This window comes from Anabrus simplex, chromosome 8 (genome assembly GCF_040414725.1).
Source record: "Anabrus simplex isolate iqAnaSimp1 chromosome 8, ASM4041472v1, whole genome shotgun sequence".
Classification (NCBI taxonomy): Eukaryota; Metazoa; Arthropoda; class Insecta; order Orthoptera; family Tettigoniidae; genus Anabrus; species Anabrus simplex.
In genome coordinates, this window is record NC_090272.1 from 169902941 (window position 1) to 169922080 (window position 19140).

The following is a 19140-nucleotide window of genomic DNA, read 5'->3' on the forward strand; positions in this document are numbered from 1 at the left end:
AAATACAGACAGGTTAACAACATATTTTGCAAAGTAAGGGCAAAAGACCTTCTTAAGTCGACGCCCCGAATAAATAGCATTTTTAATGAAAAAATGAATCTAAATAAATATTTCCATTAACATGAACACAAACACACAGCCAATGAGCTAGAGGTATCGGCGGAATACAGGGAATCAACCAAGCCTTGTGAACTGAAGGTCATTCGAAAAAAAGGAGTCGGAATTTTTGAAGGTCGGAAATTAGCTTGGTTCAAATTTTGGTCTTTTGGTTTGTTTGGTTCATCACGGGAAAACGACCGACTAGAATTTCTTGAAACTCTGAATGTATTCAAATTCAGAGCTAGCTAGGTTTGCTTTGGGCTATATATTATTTGGTTAGTAAATAGTTATATCTCAAAAAAGAAAAGATAAAACTGTAGTTTTCAACATTTTCAGTATTTTACACCTGACACATCTCTGCCTAATGAAAAATAACAATAATGGGGATATTCACGAAATTGGATTTTTATTACCAAATCAATCAGACGGGGACGCGATTAGTTCAGTGGCTAAGCAGCTGTCTTCCCACTCAGAGAGCTGAGTTTCGAATCTCTGTCGATATTGGATTGATAATTTCACCACACAAAGTCATGTGGCTTTTGGCAGGTCATCTCCTGGCCAAAACAAAAATGAACCAGGGTAGCTTCAGTAACTTCTGAAATAACTTGGATAAGCTGAAGAAAATGTTTTATAAAGTCGATCAGTGCTGAGTATCGTTGAAGAGAAAATGTTGTTCAGGTGAAATGTGGATGGTGGTAGTGGTGGTGGTGGTGGAGTTGGTGGCTATCGTGATTGTTTCCCTAGGTTGGAATACCACGTGATCATGGCCCTATTGACCTGGAAGATTATCGAAATGAGGAGAAGAACGTAAATGAAAGATAACTCAAAGTTGGGGGAAAGGGAATCATGAAGGTAGGGGTTGGGAAATGGGAAAGGGATTGAAATTCTAGGCCTTGCATACTCTAATATCAACAAGTGACAAAACTTGGTGACCACCAATATCCAAATCCTTTCATCAAAAATAACATCATACTGACGGACTCTTACCACATGAGGTGTGCTTTGTCTCTTCTATTGCCACTCAACGCCGTTACATGGCATTGCTGCAGTAATTGCCGTACACAATTTGAGGACCATCTTTGAATCTGCCTGCTTTCTGGAATCCATCCTGATGATAGATATAAATCCAAGCTCTGGCTAGTCTTAAAAGCGTTTTAGAAACGCAGCCCCATACTGCTTGAGAACCATAACAGTGAATTTTAAGAAGCTCTTCGGACATCCTACTGTGTGGTATACCTGTGACCTTATTCCATTCCTAGATGTTAAATGAGATATATTTTTAATGTTTCTTTTATGGCGCCATCATCTTCTCATTTCGCTCCACGAGTAGCCATAGCCCAATGAATTCGAATGGGAAATAAATTGCAACAGAATATAAAGTTGTTGTATAACTATGGTATACGCTCCTAAATCACAGCTGATGGCCGTTTCTATTCATGAGTGGAAGATTCGTAGAACTGTATTGCATTTGGACTCATAAAGACAGCTTAATGTTGCATTCAGACACGCCTAATCGCGAAGAAATCAAATACCCGGATATGATGAAGAATCCCACCCACATGAAGTACGCCTCTCAAGTGCATCTCTCAACTTGAAGAGAAACAGAACACGGCTGAATGTTTACAGAACAAAAGCGAGATAAACATGGGAATATCTTGTAAAGAAATAGACGATGACGGTGCTTTATTGCTTTATCCAGCTTATCTTGTCTTTCTTTTCTTAAGAAGATACTCCAGAACACGCTTCCTTAAGTTCAATAAACCTCTTTTATACACTTAAGAAAATTATTCACCGACCAAAATAGCTCAGTGTTTTAGGTTACTGCCAAGGGAGACCATAATCCACAGATTTGAGAGACATTTGTTATTTGCTGAAATGAGTGGCTCGGGCAATGTTGGTGGATTCTATTCTAGGTCAGTCTGGTAGTATTGAAAGTTGCTCAAGTACATCATCCTAGTATGGGTAGATTCACCGCTGCGTAAAGGAATTCCGACCTTTTGGCACCTCCTAAAGGCTTAAACATTGTTTTAAAAATAAATGATATTATTATTATTATTGTTATTATTATTATTATTATTATTATTATTATTATTATTTAACATCGTTAAGGCCTCATTGGATCACGTTAATTTACGTTTCCAACCACGTTTACGTATCCTTGTCCACATGTCCTTCATTCTCTTAATGCGAGGGTTTCTTATGTCCTCCGGTTTGACCTCATCTTCAGGAACCCTCCAAACCTGATCTTTTGTTTAAAAATACGTCTGTTTAGAATATTTTATTCCGTTATCCCGCTCAGCCTTAAATCGTCATCCACTCCTTGGTGTAATCTGGTTTTACCTTTGAGATTCCAAACTTGTGTTAGGAACTGTTTCGTCACTCTGCTGTCAGACGTACGGAACACATGAGCGCAGAAAGTCAACTTCCTATTCCTGAGGACGTCCGTTACTTTGCCCACCGTATTATGCACTTCTTCATTACTTCTGAGCTTCCATGTTCCTTCCTTTGTAATGTTTCCTAAGATCTTCCTCCCTATCCTTCGTTCTAGTCTCTCCAGTTCTCGTTTTGAGGTTTTATTTCTCAAGCTCAGAGTTTCTGATGCACATAAAACTTCTAGTCTTGCAACTGTCTGGCAGTGTCGGATCTTAGCTCCCCATGATAATGCTCCCTTATTTTATATCTCAAGAGTCTTCATGTATGCTGGCTACATTTTCAGTAATTTTGCCTCCCCACCCTGTTTTTCATTGTTCTTTGTATCTAGTCACTCTCCTAAATATTTCGTCGTTACCGGGACAAAACATCCTATGTGATAATATTTTTGGAGATATGCTTTTTCCTTGCTAGTGGCTAGGTCTTATGGCGATGATGGGATAGGAATGGCCTAGGAGTTGGAAGGAAGTGGCCGTGGCCTTAATTAAGGTACAGCCCCAGCATTTTCCTGGTTTGAAAAGGGGAAACCACGGAAAACCATCCTCAGTGGAGATATACTGACCCGCAGCACATAAATTATGCAGAGCGAGAATGCCTTGACATTACTCACACAATATCACACCTTAGATGACAGAACTTATTAGCGATAATATTTCACATAGGATGTTTTGTACCGACAGCGACGATTTACTGGCTTCAACCTCTTGAACATCACCCTGGGTTGTTTTATCTTACATGGACTGTCCTTAATATTGGCCATATATTTTGTTTTACCAATTGAGATTTTGAGACCTATTTCGCCCGCATGATGATTAAGTTCCTCACTCTGTTGCTCATCTGCTTCAACGGATGGTGCTAGGATTGCAAGATCATCTGCAAAAGCCAGGCAGTCTATATACAGTTTAATTTTAGATCCCTTATAAGTGAGTCCACTTTGAACTTCCTTTCCTTCGAGGGCTTTTCTCCATTATTATTATTATTATTATTATTATTATTATTATTATTATTATTATTATTATTATTATTATGATGTCCAGCTCCATGGCTAAATGGTTAGCGTGTTGGCCTTTGGTCACAGAGGTCCCGGGTTTGATTCCAGGCAGGTTCGTGAATTTTAACCAGAATTGGTTAATTCCACTGACACCGGGGCTGGGTGTATGTGTCGTCGTCATCATCATCATCATCATCATCATCATTTTATCCTCATTGCGACGCGCTGGTCGCCTACGGGAGTCCTACTTGTCCTCGGACACTCCGGGCACTAAAAGCCATATTATTATTATTATTATTATTATTATTATTATTATTATTATTATTATTATTATTATTATTAAATATCGTAAGTCGCAAACTGGAATTACAAGTTCTTCACACTGTTAGTCGATTCTACGAGGATAGTGTGCGTCAGTAAATCAATGATGAATATTGTCCAGCAGCGCATTCCACAGTTAATTAAGACCTTTTTTCACGGTAAGTGTTGTTGATGTCACTTGGTTATGAATTGCATAGATCCGATTCATAAATTTACAAGTAAATGTTCACATTAATTCTCTGTTCACTGACCACAAATCACATTAATTTGTCTCCAGTATTTTCAGTGACATGGACGTGTACACTCAGCTCAGTTCATACCAAGAACTGACCTGTGAACGTTTTCCAAAATTATGAAACTCGTCTGCTTCGTATAATGCTTGCCTCAGTATTGAGAGAGATAATCGAATGCGCTTTGTTAAACAAGCATATGCATTCGAAGAGCATTCCTTCATATATCGTGTATGGTTGACTGGGCTGATGGTTCACCACGGCCAGTGAACGTCATGTTTCACTTATTGATGACAGATTGTTTCAAAGACCGAGCTACAGTATATGGTTATTCCACATCGTAATACTCCACAGAGTAGCCAGGTTTTTTGAAACAATGGTTTTGAAAATCTTTTGTCCTATATCACCTAATTTTAAAGAATCGGAATTAACCTGAAAATGCTATTTTTAAGAATGAAGAATTCACTCCTTAATTCTCAATGTGTAACTTACAACCGATTTTCTCCGGGTTCTCCGGTTTTCCCTGTCATAACTCATTCCAGCAAAACTCTCCAATACCATTTCATTTCATCTGTCATTCATTAATCCTTGCCCCAGGGGAGTGCGACAGGTTTCGGCAGCCGGCACAATTCCTATCTGCTCCGCTAGAAGGGGGCTTCATTCATTCCACTCCTGACCCGATCACACGACTGGGAACAGGCTGCGGATTTTCATAACTTACAACCGAATGGAATAGCTTGACTATCTACGGGGGGAATTTACACCATTACGATTCAATAAATTACATTTTTGTTATTCAGCTATTGCCTGTCAGCTCCTAAAGGGGGGCACACTAAGTCTGAAAGTAAACTTATCTTCGTGCCATTACTAGGAATTTAGCTTTAAAAATGATTTCAAATAATTTAAATGAGGATGTTTCTCTGGGAAAATTATTCTTACGTATTACTCTGAAAGAATCTGAGATTTCTATATAATCGTCCGTCTCCCTACTGATACTAGTATAAAGGATGGGTATTGTACAGAAACGAGCAGTTTCCCTCTTTCATTTTAATAACCCTCGAGCAGATCAAATGAAATACGTAAGTCCATTCATCTCCCAGTCACTCTTTTAATTTCATCTAAGAACGAAAACGATTAATCAAATACATCGAATCAACTAAGAAAGGAAGGAGAAAAGTTCTGTAGTATAGAGGGAAGTATTAAAACAGTTAATGAATATTCAAAATTGTTCGCTCAGTAAAATAAGATGAATAGTCGTATTTGCAGATTACCTCACCTCACTGTACTGTATAACTTTCTGTCTTGTATAGCGTCGTATTTTGCATTTGGAGATATCCAACCTTTACCAGTCGAACGCTTGAAAATCAGCTATTCACAGCAAAATCATTGATGTAGGACAAAAGGGAATCTCGAAACGTTCCTGTCGACTGCCATGTATCTCTACCGCCTCGTGGTTAGCTGTCTTGGTGGCTCAACTTCTAGAATGTTTTATTCTTGGATGGTCAACTGTCTCAGGATTTTATTTTTGTTTTACATTCTTGGCTAACCCCGTGTTATAAGGCAACTCTTAACTGGAGGCTGTAGGTTCGATTTATGGCTCGTCCAAGGATCCTAATTCTGGTCTGAGTGATGGAACAGTGTTCAGTCTCGTGAGAACAGCTGAGGAGCTATGTGAAATGAAAGGCAGAGTACCTAGTCACAGAAATCTGAGATTATGGCTAAGGATACCGTAAGGCTAAGCACGTGGCTTTCAACTAATTTTTTAAAACTCACACATGGGATATTTTCCAATAGCTCGATCTCTTGTTGTGATCGCATATCTGAATTATTCCTGTGTTACTCTCAGAATAACACGCGTTATCGGCAGGTATTAAGCTTTTACTAACTCTTTGGCGTTATGTGACATTTGTAGAGTAGGATACCGCAAAATTTCGAGAAAACATCTGGATTTCTAGAGTAACCAATATGGAAGTACCGTACTGCGTCGCATGAACAAGGATATAAACATATTTATGACCATGAAGAGGAAGAAGCTTGAATACATCGATCATGTCATGCGTATTTTAGGTACAGTTTTCTATAAAATTGGTCATCCAGGAGAAAATTGAAGGCAAACGGTGCCCATGCCCCAGAAGGTTACCTTGGCTAGGAAGTATACAGCAGTGATTCCAGCTCAGTACAACCCGTCCGGTGCGCATGATCGTTAAGACGTCTAATACATATGATCTGACACCATCGTTAGCCGGCTCGAGTCTCAAGACTCGAGTCCACTCTCAGAATGTTGGCCGGCAGGGTTGGACAGGTGGTGGTATGCAATTTCTAATCACTAGATTGCGTGGCAAGAGCCAGGATTCAGTTCCAAATCTCTCCGCAGTGAATATATGGAGTAAAGACATATGATTCTGTTGACAGTGATTCATCCGTCGGATGGAGAAGTTAAGCCTTGAGCATACCCTTCGGTCTTACTCGAGATAATTAGGCTATGTGTCATCATCGGTTTTTACCTTCTCCCTACCTCGTTATCTTCATCATCACCTCACACTCAGACGCCCAAGTTGCCCAGGCGACTAAGAACATGTCCTCGGACCCTCCCGGCATTGAACATACGCTAAATAAAGAAGAGCACAGCACACGCTCGCTGTTCCGGTTAACTAAGGATAGAGGTGTCACTAATCAGCGTCATTCTTGGAGAATATGGCACTTGAAGGAGAAGAAGAAAATAGCAACTTATGTTCTCTGGAATGAGCAGCCACTGAACGGAAAGCCACACAAGAGATCACAAGGAACTGCGCTAAATTTAGTTTTTTTTTTTTTTTTTTACGTCGCACCAACACCGATAGGTCTTATGGTGACGATGGGATTGGAAAGGCCTAGGAAGTAGAAGGAAGCGGCCGTGTCCTTAATTAAGGTACAGCCCCGGCATTTGCCTGGTGTGAAAATGGGAAACCACGGAAAACCATCTTTAGGGCTGCCGACAGTGGGGCTCGAACCCACTATCTCCCGATTACTGGATACTGGCCGCACTTAAGCGACTGCAGCTATCGAGCTCGGTAACTAAATTTAGTAACAGACAGAGCAAAGGAAAACGGAAATCCATTTTGTTACAATGAAATTACTAATATTTCTTTCATTTCAAGACCGTTTGGCTGTGATATGTTTGGAGGCGTATAATGTTCCCTGACCGACTGACGTCAAACCGAGTCTAAATCAGTTTAGGAAAGCCCTTAGTATTTGAGTCAATGAGGTGCTGAAATTATGTCCTGTATGACACGAAGCTGACATACGTAAGGACCTTGAAATATCAGCGGATTAAGCCGAAATTGAATCCCGAAAATGTAAGTTAATATTCGACTCTATTTCTCATCCTTGTGCAACTAAGATTCTATTTCAACACACATTAGTTTCCACACAAATAGTGAAAGGCAATATTTTCGACCGATTCCGTTTGTTTGTTTTATAAACCTTTCATATGAAAAAGACATCTTTCTCTTTATGTTCGAGGATGATACTCGTGTAAGTACGCAATCCACTTCGAGCACTGGTGGGTGTCTATGGAATTACGTAAGGAAAGTAGTCTAATACCAGCTGAAAGGAAACTTGTAAAACTGTGAAAATGATCCGGAAGTGTTAGGTAATGATCTCTTATAATGATGTAACTCATTACATTTTTTAAAAAAGAACAAAGATAATTTCTGTACGTCCGGCTCCATGACTAAATGGTTAGCGTGCAGGCCTTTCGTCACAGGGGCCCAGGGTTCGATTTCCGGCAGTGTCGGGAATTTTAGCCACCATTGGTTAATTTCGCTACCACGGGGGCTGGGTGTATGTGTCTTCTTCATCATCATTTTATTCTCATCACGACGCGCAGGTCACCTACGGACGTCAAATTGAAAGACCTGCAATTGGCGAGCCGAACATGTCATAGGACACTCCTGGCACTAAATGCCATATGCCATTTCATTTTCATAATTTCTGTACGTTTATATCGGTGTTATGTAAGTTATATTAAACCGCTGCGTTTGGTTGTATTATCAATACAAGATACATGCCGTAAAACGCTCGTAGATGTGCTGCCTACAACAAGTTGTATATGAACCTGAATTTTCTTATGGTTTTTCTAGTTGGACGATTATTATTTATATATACCTGACTTTGTCACAGCCAGATCTACGGTATTGGGGTGGCGTGCCTGGTTCTTACCCCGTGAACCTTGGTTCGAATCCAGGCCAGCTCAGCTGGTTTTGTCTGGATTTAAGGGCTGGTTTCAGGTCCACTCAGCTTATGTGATTACAGTTGAGGATCTACCTGACGGTGATACAGTAGTCTCGATATCTAGAAAGCCAAGAATTACGGCCGAGAGGATTCGTCACGTAATTTGCAAGCCTTCGGGGTGAGAAGCAGTTGCATAGAAGGCCGAGGCAAATTTGGTCCCTAGTATAATGGAAGTTGGGTGGCGGGGTGCCTTATACATTCCTTTGTGCTGTTTGGAACTAAAACTTTGATAATAAAATATATAAGTATAAATATTTAAGTATAAATATTTAAGTATAAATACTTCAATATTTTATTATCAAAGTTTTAGTTCAATAATTCGTATGTCGGCAGTACAAGTGAGAAGTGTTCAATGTAGCAGTACAGAATTTAATGGTTTGTGAATAAAGACATTCGCTACCTGTTCAAGCAGGTAATGGTATTGGTCTTAATTCTGGGCTATTTATGCAGAGTAACAAGTACGACACCAATAAGATTCCAAATAGATATCGTCGTTGCGCCGAGAAAAATCGCTGTGTGTTCTGTCATCTAAGGTTCAGTGTTGCATGAACTATTTGAACTAATTTTCGTTCTGTTATATATGTGCTGCGGGTCAGTATTTATCCCCTCAACATTGTCACATAACGGTAGTTTAAGACGCAAAGACGGTGTACTAGGAAACTTACGGAGCACACAATTCAATAAGGAATAGCAATCGCCTTGCATTAAAGGGCGATCTGCAGCTGCAGGTTTTGTTCCTGTTAATGGTTCACGTGAACAACTAAACTTTTTGGCAGCATATTGTGTTCAATTTCATAGACCCTTATTCCATGTGCACTTGCTGTGGAAATTCTCCTATGAAATCTTGATGGTTGTTGTCCATTACAGAGATACGTTAAGTAATTGAATATAACTTATTCAGATTCCACTTCTCTATGAGCATCGCATTGCCTTGATGGAGACCTTTCAGACATGAAATGTCAACACCAACTGACTCCTGAGGCAGGATCTCAGTGATAAGGTCTTCAAGTGTAGAGATTTGAACTGAATATGTTATTTAATTTCCTGTGACCCTTGAAAGCGTGGCTTCGGCCGCGTAGAGGAAACTACAGGTTTTGTGTGCTGTATGATTTGCAAAAATGTTGGTGACAGCACCAATACCCAGTTCCCGAGCGAAAGGAATTAAGTATTAAAATCTCTCAACCCAGCCAGGAATCGAGCCTGTGATTCCAAGGACTGACGGCCATGACACTGACTACTAGAGCCATAAAATATGGTTAACAAAAATGTTAGTGATTTCAGTCGTGTTCTGTGGGCATAATTCACATGATGCTGCTGGGGAGAATTTATTTCTCGTAATTGTCGAGAATTTATTTCGCCATCATCTTGTCCCTATCGTTGTCTCGCTGGCGCAGGGACCGTTTTATGGCTCAATGAATGTTCTTTAACTCCTCATTCTTTTTGAATGGTCTCATAAGTCAGACAGGCTAGCCCCGTGCTGTAGATGTAGACAGTCTGTCTATTATCCAGATGCCCCGGGCTTGATCCCCATCTATCAAAGGATTTTAATTCTAGAATGAGGTCTGCGACGGAATTCATTGAGCCTCGCGGGGCCAACTGAGGGGAAGTCTGCTATAAGTGACAGAAAACCTGGTCAGTATGGAGTTTACATAATGGACAAGTATATACAATATTATACAAAGAAATACCTGCAAAGAATACTTGGTACTAAGTAGGGAACAATTATACATGGATATCTAAATTATTTATCCACTGCACTAGGGATACGGAGACATCAACAATGTCTTTCAGGTCTCCACCATAAGCACGCAGAGGGCATTTGTCCATTATATGATGCATGATCTGAACCAATGCACCACAATCACACGCTGGAGAGTCCCTGAAGCCCCACTGGTAAAGGGAGAATGCAGATCTTCCACAATTAGTGCGAAACCTGTTTAGTGATGACCACGTTCTTCTTGGCAAACTGAAACCAGCTGGGGCGTGATTTGGATTAAAGAGGCTTGGCCACTCCGGAGCTGTACGAAACCATTGCTCTTTCCATTCCTCTTTTAAATTGAAACCAGCATCCATTGGATTCTTAGCTGTTTTCATTGGTCAGTAAAACCATGTAATACGGCTGAAGGTGCCACATCGTATTCTAATAAAGTAGTCTGGCTCCATAGCTAAATGGTTAGCGCGCTAGCCTTTGGTCGCATGAGTCCCGGGTTCGATTCCCGGCAGAGTCGGAATTTTAACCATCATTGGTTAATTTCGCTTGCAAGTGGACTGGGTGTATGTGTCGTCTTCATCATCATTTTATCCTCATCACGACGCGCAGGTCGCCTACGGGAGTCAAATCAAAAAATCTGCACCTGGCGAGCCGAAATTGTCCTCGGACACTCTCTGCACTAAAAGCTATACGCCATTTCATTTTAATAAAATAATGTAGACTCTCTGAATGTGTAGCAATTTTCTTGCAATTCAAGACCTTGAATGAACAGCATGTGCTATAGGAATCGGAGTGGTAGCAGTTGAAATAAACATTGAAAAATAAAGAAGGCTAAATAAATAGGGGAAAGATACACGGTCTTAGAAATTTCGGATGGAATTTTTTTAATTGTCCCATAAATAATATAATTTTTCCTATTATTAAGATTTTTAACCTTTGCAATGATAACTTGTTAAGAGAAATCACTAGAATGACCCCCTTATGCGTAGTGTAAGTTGCGATGACGAAGTGTGTTTTGTTGATACTTGAAAGAATACATGATGATGGCAATCAAAATAGAAATTCGTCTTCTTGAGACACTACTAGAAACAAAACCACAAAGCTTCTGCTGCGGCCCAGAAAATATGTGAAGTGGAAGGTGAAAGGGTCGTCAGTGAGTGCGTAGCCCGATGATGGTTCCAAAGATTTAGTAATTGGCATTAAACATTTGACAAGCCCTGGAAGGCCTGTTGTGTGTGATATTTACCAGGACAAGAAGTTTGTCAGAAGAACTGTGGTTCTGTAGTTCACCATCACACAAAGGCTACCGATCTGTATCTCATGTCTTAATGCCACGACAACCGGGCGCTGAGTGAATATTTGCCACCAGCTTCTCAATAACTCTATGGATGCCAGGTTTATTAAGGGAAAAGTCAAATGTGATTCTAAATGGATCTACTTCCATAATTCTGAGATCCGGAAACGGTAACTTGACCTTCGATATCCGGCTAAAGCCAGTGTTAAATGAAGCTGATTTAACAAAAACAGCGTTTTGTATCTGGTGGAATTATGAAGGATTAATACACTTTGAAATTGTTCCAAATGGATTATCGCACTCATCCCAGAGAATAACAGGATATGAAAAAACCCTAAAGGTTTGTGGTAAAATGGATTGTATCGCGATCGACCTGCCTAAGGCATTTAATAGGGTACATAATGGGAGATTACTAGCAAAAATGAGTGCAATAGGACTTGAAAAAATGAGTGACTGAAAATAGATCTCAGAGAACTGGAGTTGATGAAGCTTTACCTGACCCTGTAATAATTAAGAGGGGATTTCCTTAAGGCAGTATTATTGGACATTTATGTTTTCTTATACGTATATATATATAAATGATATATAAATGATATGAGTAAAGAAGTTGAATCAGACATAAAGCTTTTTTTGCGGATGGTGTTATTCTGTATAGATCAATAAATAAGTTACAAGTTTGTGAGTAACTGCAAAATGACCTCGATAATGTTGTGAGGTGGACAGCAGGCAATGGTATGATGAAAAGCGGGGTTAAAAATCAGGTTGTGAGTTGCACAAATAGGAAAAGGCTTCTCAGTTTTAATTACTGTGTTGATGGGGTCAAAGTTCCTTATGGGAATGATTGTAAGTACCTACGAGTTAATATAAGGAAAGATCTTCATTGGGGTAATCGCATAAATGCGATTGTAAATAAAGGGTACAGATCTCTGCACATGATTATGAAGATGTTTAGGGGTTGTAGTAAGGATGTAAAGGAGAGAGCATATAAGTCTCTGGTAAGACCCCAACTAGAGTATGGTTCCAGTGTATGAGAACCTCACCACGATTACTTGATTCGAGAACTGGAAAAAATCCAAAGAAAAACAGCTCGATTTGTTCTGGGTGATTTCCGACAAAAGAGTTGCATTACAAAAATGTTGCAAAGTTGGGGCTGGGAGGACTTGATAGAAAGGAGACGAGCTGATCGACTAAGTGGTATGTTCCGAGCTGTCAGTGGAGAGATAGCGTGGAATGACATTAGTAGACGAATAAATGTGAGTGGCGTCTTTAAAAGTAGGGAAGATCACAATATGAAGATAAAGTTGGAATTCAAGGGGACAAATTGGGGCAAATATTCGTTTATAGGAAGGGGAGTTAGAGACTGGAATAACTTACCAAGGGAGATATCCAATAAATTTCCAATTTCTTTGCAATCATTTAAAAATGCTAGGAAAACAGCAGTTAGGGGATATGCCACCTGGGCGACTGTCCTAAATGCAGATCAGTAGTGATTTATATGCTTTGGATCGTGAATGCAAGTGACTAGTTATGTATTGACCAGGCGTTATTTTCTCATGTGGACCAGTAAAAACCAAAGCGTGTATGTCACATTTGTATATTGTTAGATAGTAAGATTTGATAGTATTGTTTAAAAGAAGGAGCTGTGTAAATTCACTGCTAATAATTCATTTAAACAATAATAATTTCCACGTCCTCAATAACCATAGAAAATGTATTACACATACGACAAACTGACTTATCTGATTGCAGCCACTTTTATTAACAATATTGAGAATATTAACAAAATAACTGAACTTAATCTAGTTCTTACCGGGGACTGTTTAGAATTCTTGAATATTCTTGAAGTAAAGCTATTTCTTCAATATTATGGCGAAATGACTTATCTCGTTTGTGTCAAATGATATAGAGCATTGACCTTAGTAGATTAATACAAACTTTTTTTTTGCTAGTTGTTTTACGTCGCACCGACACAGATAGGTCTTACGGCGACGATGGGACTGGAAAGGGCTAGGAGTGGGAAGGAAGCGACCGTGGCCTTAATTAAGGTACAGCCCCAGCATTTGCCTGGTGTGAAAATGGGAAACCACGGAAAACCATTTTCAGGGCTGCCGACAGTGGGGTTCGAACCTACTATTTCCCGAATACTGGATACTGGCCGCACTTAAGCGATTGCAGCTATCGAGCTCGGTAATACAAACATTTAAAAACACACAAAATTGACTTATCAGGTTTTTCTCAGTGCTCAGTTGTATCTTGAACATCTAGAACGAATGTTAAGTTGGATTATCCAAACTTTCTGGTTTTTCATTAAAGTTCTTCCCTAATTTACCCGTACAGCTGATAGTTTACTGTAGAAATTTCAATTGAAATGTATCTTAGCATGTCATTTGTTAGCACTTCGGACATACATGTATCACAATCGGCCTTAAAAACTTGAGAACGATGTCTCTGACAGCTATCATAAAATTTTGCAAGTCATATTGACAACATTTGAATGATTATTTAAATTTGACTAAGCGCTGCGGACGGGACGGTCGGCTTTGCTGTACACGTCTCGTAAATTACTCAGGTGACGTAGAAGGCCGAGGACCGCCAGTTCTGAAATATGGATGTCTTTTAAAGTTGCCGGCTCACATATATCTTCTAGTTCAGCGTCAGTCTATAAAATAACAATGAGGTAGTTTTACAAGTCAGTCTAAGGACCAAGGAAGTCATATGGAATTTCCTGCCAAGTTTAGGTCTAGCTAAACAGCATTAATAGTCAAGTGTTTAAGCGTAGCAGTCTCTGAGACCACATATCGAGCAGAGAGCGAGAGAGAATGAGAGAGAGAGGGAAGGAGAAAGTGAGGAAACGTGACAATGAGAAAGATAGTGTGAGAGAGTGTGTATGAGGGGAGGGGGGTACACAGGGATGATAATAATAATAATAATAATAATAATAATAATAATAATAATAATAATAATAATAATAACGTTTGTTATCCTACTTCAGAAGTCTCAAAACGATTCCTTATTGATTGATAGAGAGCGATGAAGATTTCTTAAAGTTCGGAAACACAGAAACAGACAGTCAACTCCGAGCACCACTCAAACACACACTTAGACAGATTCATCAAGAAAAAGTCCCAACTCGACTGAAGTATGTCCATTCTGAAGCATGGAGGAAAGCACACTCGAAAGGATGGAGATCTGGTGGGCCCGCAAGAAGACAAATAGTTGATATCTTGCGGTTCTTGTTGGCCCTAACGGTAAATAATAATAATAATAATAATAATAATAATAATAATAATAATAATAATAATAATAGAACTAGTTTAAGGGCTCGATGCCCTTCCTGTCCTCAACTCTATATCCAGAGCTCCATTTACTATTGCGTGTTTTGGTGGTGTTGGCAGTGTAAATACGTTTGTATGCTGCTCAAGTTATGTATTAAGACTAACAAAGCACCCAGTCGCCAAGCTAGAAGAATATTACCATTCGCAGTTCAGATTCCCTCTCCGAACAGGAATCAAACCTGAACTCAAGGAGTCGGACCAAAGATATAAAGGCATATTTGACATCAAATAACACCAAAGAATAATCTAGAAGATGAAGGCAATTATAATTTAAGCTTGCGTTAAGGGAAGGAAATTAGGGAGAAGAAAGAGAATCATAGGATGGGTAGAGGTGAATATTGATATTGTATACTTATGAACGCTCAGTACGTTGAAATCATATTTGCTGATAAAGGCACCAGAAATCTATACAACTCTTTTCCTAGACATACTGCAAGTAATCTCCCCCATCCTGGCACTACCACTCTGAAAGGGACCTTGGCCTGCCAAGCGACAACTCTTCTGCCTAAAGGCCCGCAGATGATGAAGTGACGTGTGGTCAGCGTTAAGAATTCTCTCGGCTGTTATTCTTGGCTTTCTAGACAGGGGCCGCTATCCCACTGTCACACAGTTCCTCAGTTGAAATCACGTAGGCCCTCAGGTCCAAGCAAAATTCTCTGACCTAGCCGGGATTCAAACCCGGGGACAACCACTACACCACGGGCTGGCACTGCAAATAGTCTTAAATAATAATTTGGGGAGTTATTTCATCCGTATAACTAAATTTTAAGTGTCACGTGTCCGTACGTTTAATATTTCAGCAAAATGTGTTGGTAATGATAACAAAGTCGCTTCATATGTAGGACTGATAATCTGAAGGTTGTTCTACTTTTGATGTGTGTCCGTACGTTCGCGTTCCTAAAACTGGAAAACGGCTAGACATCCTTGAACCAAACTCCATATTTGGAATCCACCTTTTCATGGATGTGTTATCAAATTCATCTGAATTCGGGTATATGGCGTAGAAGAGGTGTTTCTGGGAAAATCCAAACGGTTATTCTTAAACACCTTCTTTAATATTAGGTCTGTTAGGTCTATCGAAATACTGCATTTAACAAACGTTGTAGGTATTGCAATTACCGATCGTTAAGACTGAATGAATATTTATCATACGACCAACAATAATGGAGATCTTTTCGAAAATTGTACTTTTGTCTACTTATCACTACAGTTTGTAACTGAGATGCAGAGACAACTACGTACAAATTTGGACAATAAAATGTAAAGTCCATGGATAAATATTTACTATGTTAGCCTTTATTCCAAGGAGTCGCGGGTTCGATTCCTTTAAAACGGCTGCCGTATACAGGAGTTTTACTTTGATGCCGTCTAGGCTGCCTGCTGTCAATTTCGACGTTGCACTCCACTCCACTCCACTCTTTGCTGGGCGATCTAAGACTGATTATTAATTAATATTGTCAGATAAACACCAAATGTGTCACCAAAGTTCTTTTACATATCGACATTGTACGACATGGCGTGTCGAATTGCTTTTTCTACGCCCTTCAGGATCAACTAACTTTCCGAGTTTGAATTCGCGATATTGGGATCCGAATGCCGCCAATCTACGACTCATACCCGGAGCTAGGTAATGAAGTGATTGCATATATTATAGCCAGAGATAATGATAAGATATCTTAAACTCCGTCACCACAAGCCAGCCTTACTAACGTGTTCAGCGCTATAGTCAGGGATCCCCTGTAAACGAGGGGGTAAAATAGACAGTGAATTATGTATGTAGTGAATATCTTTGTCATAACTTCAGAACCTCTTTACGGTGAGGTACAGGAAGTCGTTCATGTGCAAAATGCTATGTTATAGCCTCATCCAAGCTTTTAAGAAAACGCTTTTATGAAGTGTTGCCAAGGAGTTAAGTCTGTAACGACCGACTTCGTGCTGTTAAATTCCCCTACTGACAGCGTACGGCTCACTAAAGTTGGTGTTACATAAATATGTATTACTTGTTGAAGTACTCTGCGGTTCTCTTCAGAGAACTGTTTAATATCTACAAGAATGCTTAGTGAAATATGACGTAGGTCTATATATACACACATTTAGAATGAATCATCAAAACGCTATTGTTGAAACTGAGTGGCATCTTGAGGTTAGATGTAATAAGAAGTTTTACATTAAAGTAGGAGTTTCAAAAGAAAGTAGTTATTTTATATTTTATTTTTTGACAATTTATTGTATTTCACACCGATACAGATAGGTCTTAAGGCGACGAAAGGATAGGAAAGCCCTGGGAGTGGGAAGAAAGCGGTCGTGATCTTAAGGTACAGCCCCAGAATTATTCTGGTGTGAAAATGGGAAACCACAGAAAACCATCTTCAGTGCTGCCGACTTTGGGGTTTCGAACCCAATATCTGCCGGATGCAAGCTCACAGTTGCGCGCCCCTAACCGCATCGCCAACTCACCCGGTAAGAAGCAGTTAAAGGACTCTCTTAATTCAACTGAAACTTATTGTGGACACACAAAAGTGTTAAATTATTGTTGGACACCAGGAAGATAAATCACTGAATAAATTTAAATTCAGACATAAAAATTAGGTAAGATAAGGGTGTATTCTGCCCGAAGGCAGGTCCGAAACTCCGCAGAGATGTGCCTGAGCCGGAGTTTACTTGTGGTAGGATGGTCAGGTTCTTTCCGCTCCTCCATTACCTTACCTCCCACCAACAGCGCGTGGCAACCCATCCAAATTTTGACCACGCCTTAAGGTTGCTTAACTTCAGAAATCTCACGGGATCCGGTGTTTCAACACGACCATAAAAATTAAATACCATACAATTTATAAAGGTTCATTAATCGCGTGTAGTATCCAATTTTGCCGTGACTCCTCACGTGGAGAACAAATCATCCGGTCTGGTTGGAAACGCGCGAACATCTTACAACGAAGACTGGGATGTATGGAGATCACTGCGTTGTTTAAACGACCACCGGTGGCTTTCTCTCTCCTTTTGCCACGAGCCTGTGCGTATAGTACTTCGCGCTCAGAGCTCAAACGTGATAACTACATATACTGTAATTTGTTGGAATTTATATGTATTTATTACATAGTACTGAATTCCCAACATACATACAAATCTTCCTCAATTTAGAGGCTACCTGAAAGACAAAGTATACTTTGTATCGGTTAGATCTGCGTAATGGTAAAATAAATAAAAACAAACTCTTTAATTTTAAATGAAATAATTGACGGTAGAGCCTCCGTGCCTCAGGAGGCAGCGCGCCGACCTCTGAACGCTGGGTTCCGTGGTTCAAATTCCGGTCACTCCATGTGAGATTTGTGCTGGAAAAAGTGGAGGCGGGACAGGTTTTTCTCCGGGTACTCCGGTTTTCCCTGTCATATTTAATTCCAGCAACACTCTCCAATATCATTTCATTTCATTCATTAATCATTGCCCCCCAAAGGAGTGCGACAGGCTTCGGCAGCCGGCACAATTCCTATCCTCGCCGCTAGATAGGGGCTTCATTCATTCCATTCCTGACCCGATCGAATGACTGGAAAAAGGCTGTGGATTTTCATTATAATTGACTATGGTTTCTTGAAATACTTCGTCAGGTTGACTACCGGAGGATTGGGAGCAGAGGGTTGGATGAATTATCCAGAATTGTTGCCTTTGTAGCAATCGTATCGATTCTTCGATTGCTTTCATTCTCTGCCAAATCATAAATCTCTTTATGGACGTTGAATTCCATTCTTCATAGGACCTGGGCGGTGGAGGATTTGATGATGTATCGCGATACGCAGAATCTTGCTGTGCTGGTAGACACGTGCAAGTGTTTCAATCACACTCAGGCAACGTCTACAACGGTTCAGATTTATTATTATTATTATTATTAATTTACTTTGTTCACATATTTCTCATCTGGTACTTCAGTATAATTGCACGGATAGATAAGTACCAATAACAATCATACTTTAGATTACATTTTAAATTTTCGCTGAAATTTCACCGAGGTAGCCTACTTACTTATAATTCTGCTGGTGCTGAGAACTACAGACTTTAGGATGTCTCAATCAATCAATCAATCAATCAATCAATCAATCAATCAATCAATCAATCAATCAATCAATCAATCAATCAATCAATCAATCAATCAATCAATCAATCAATCAATCAATCAATCAATCAATCAATCAATCAATCAATCAATCAATCAATCAATCAATCAATCAATCAATCAATCAATCATTGATCTGCATTTAGAGCTGCCCTACAGGCGTCAGATTCCCTATGAATTGTTTAGCTTTCAACTATCAACAAATGGTACAAACACAAGGAACGAAAGTGAATTGAGTGACACACTTCAGACTTCCAGTCCAACAGAACTTGTTTACAACTGGTCAGTTTAGCTAAACATTTACTTGAATTTCACATCTGGTGCTTAAGTGTCTTCTATACTGTCGTTATAT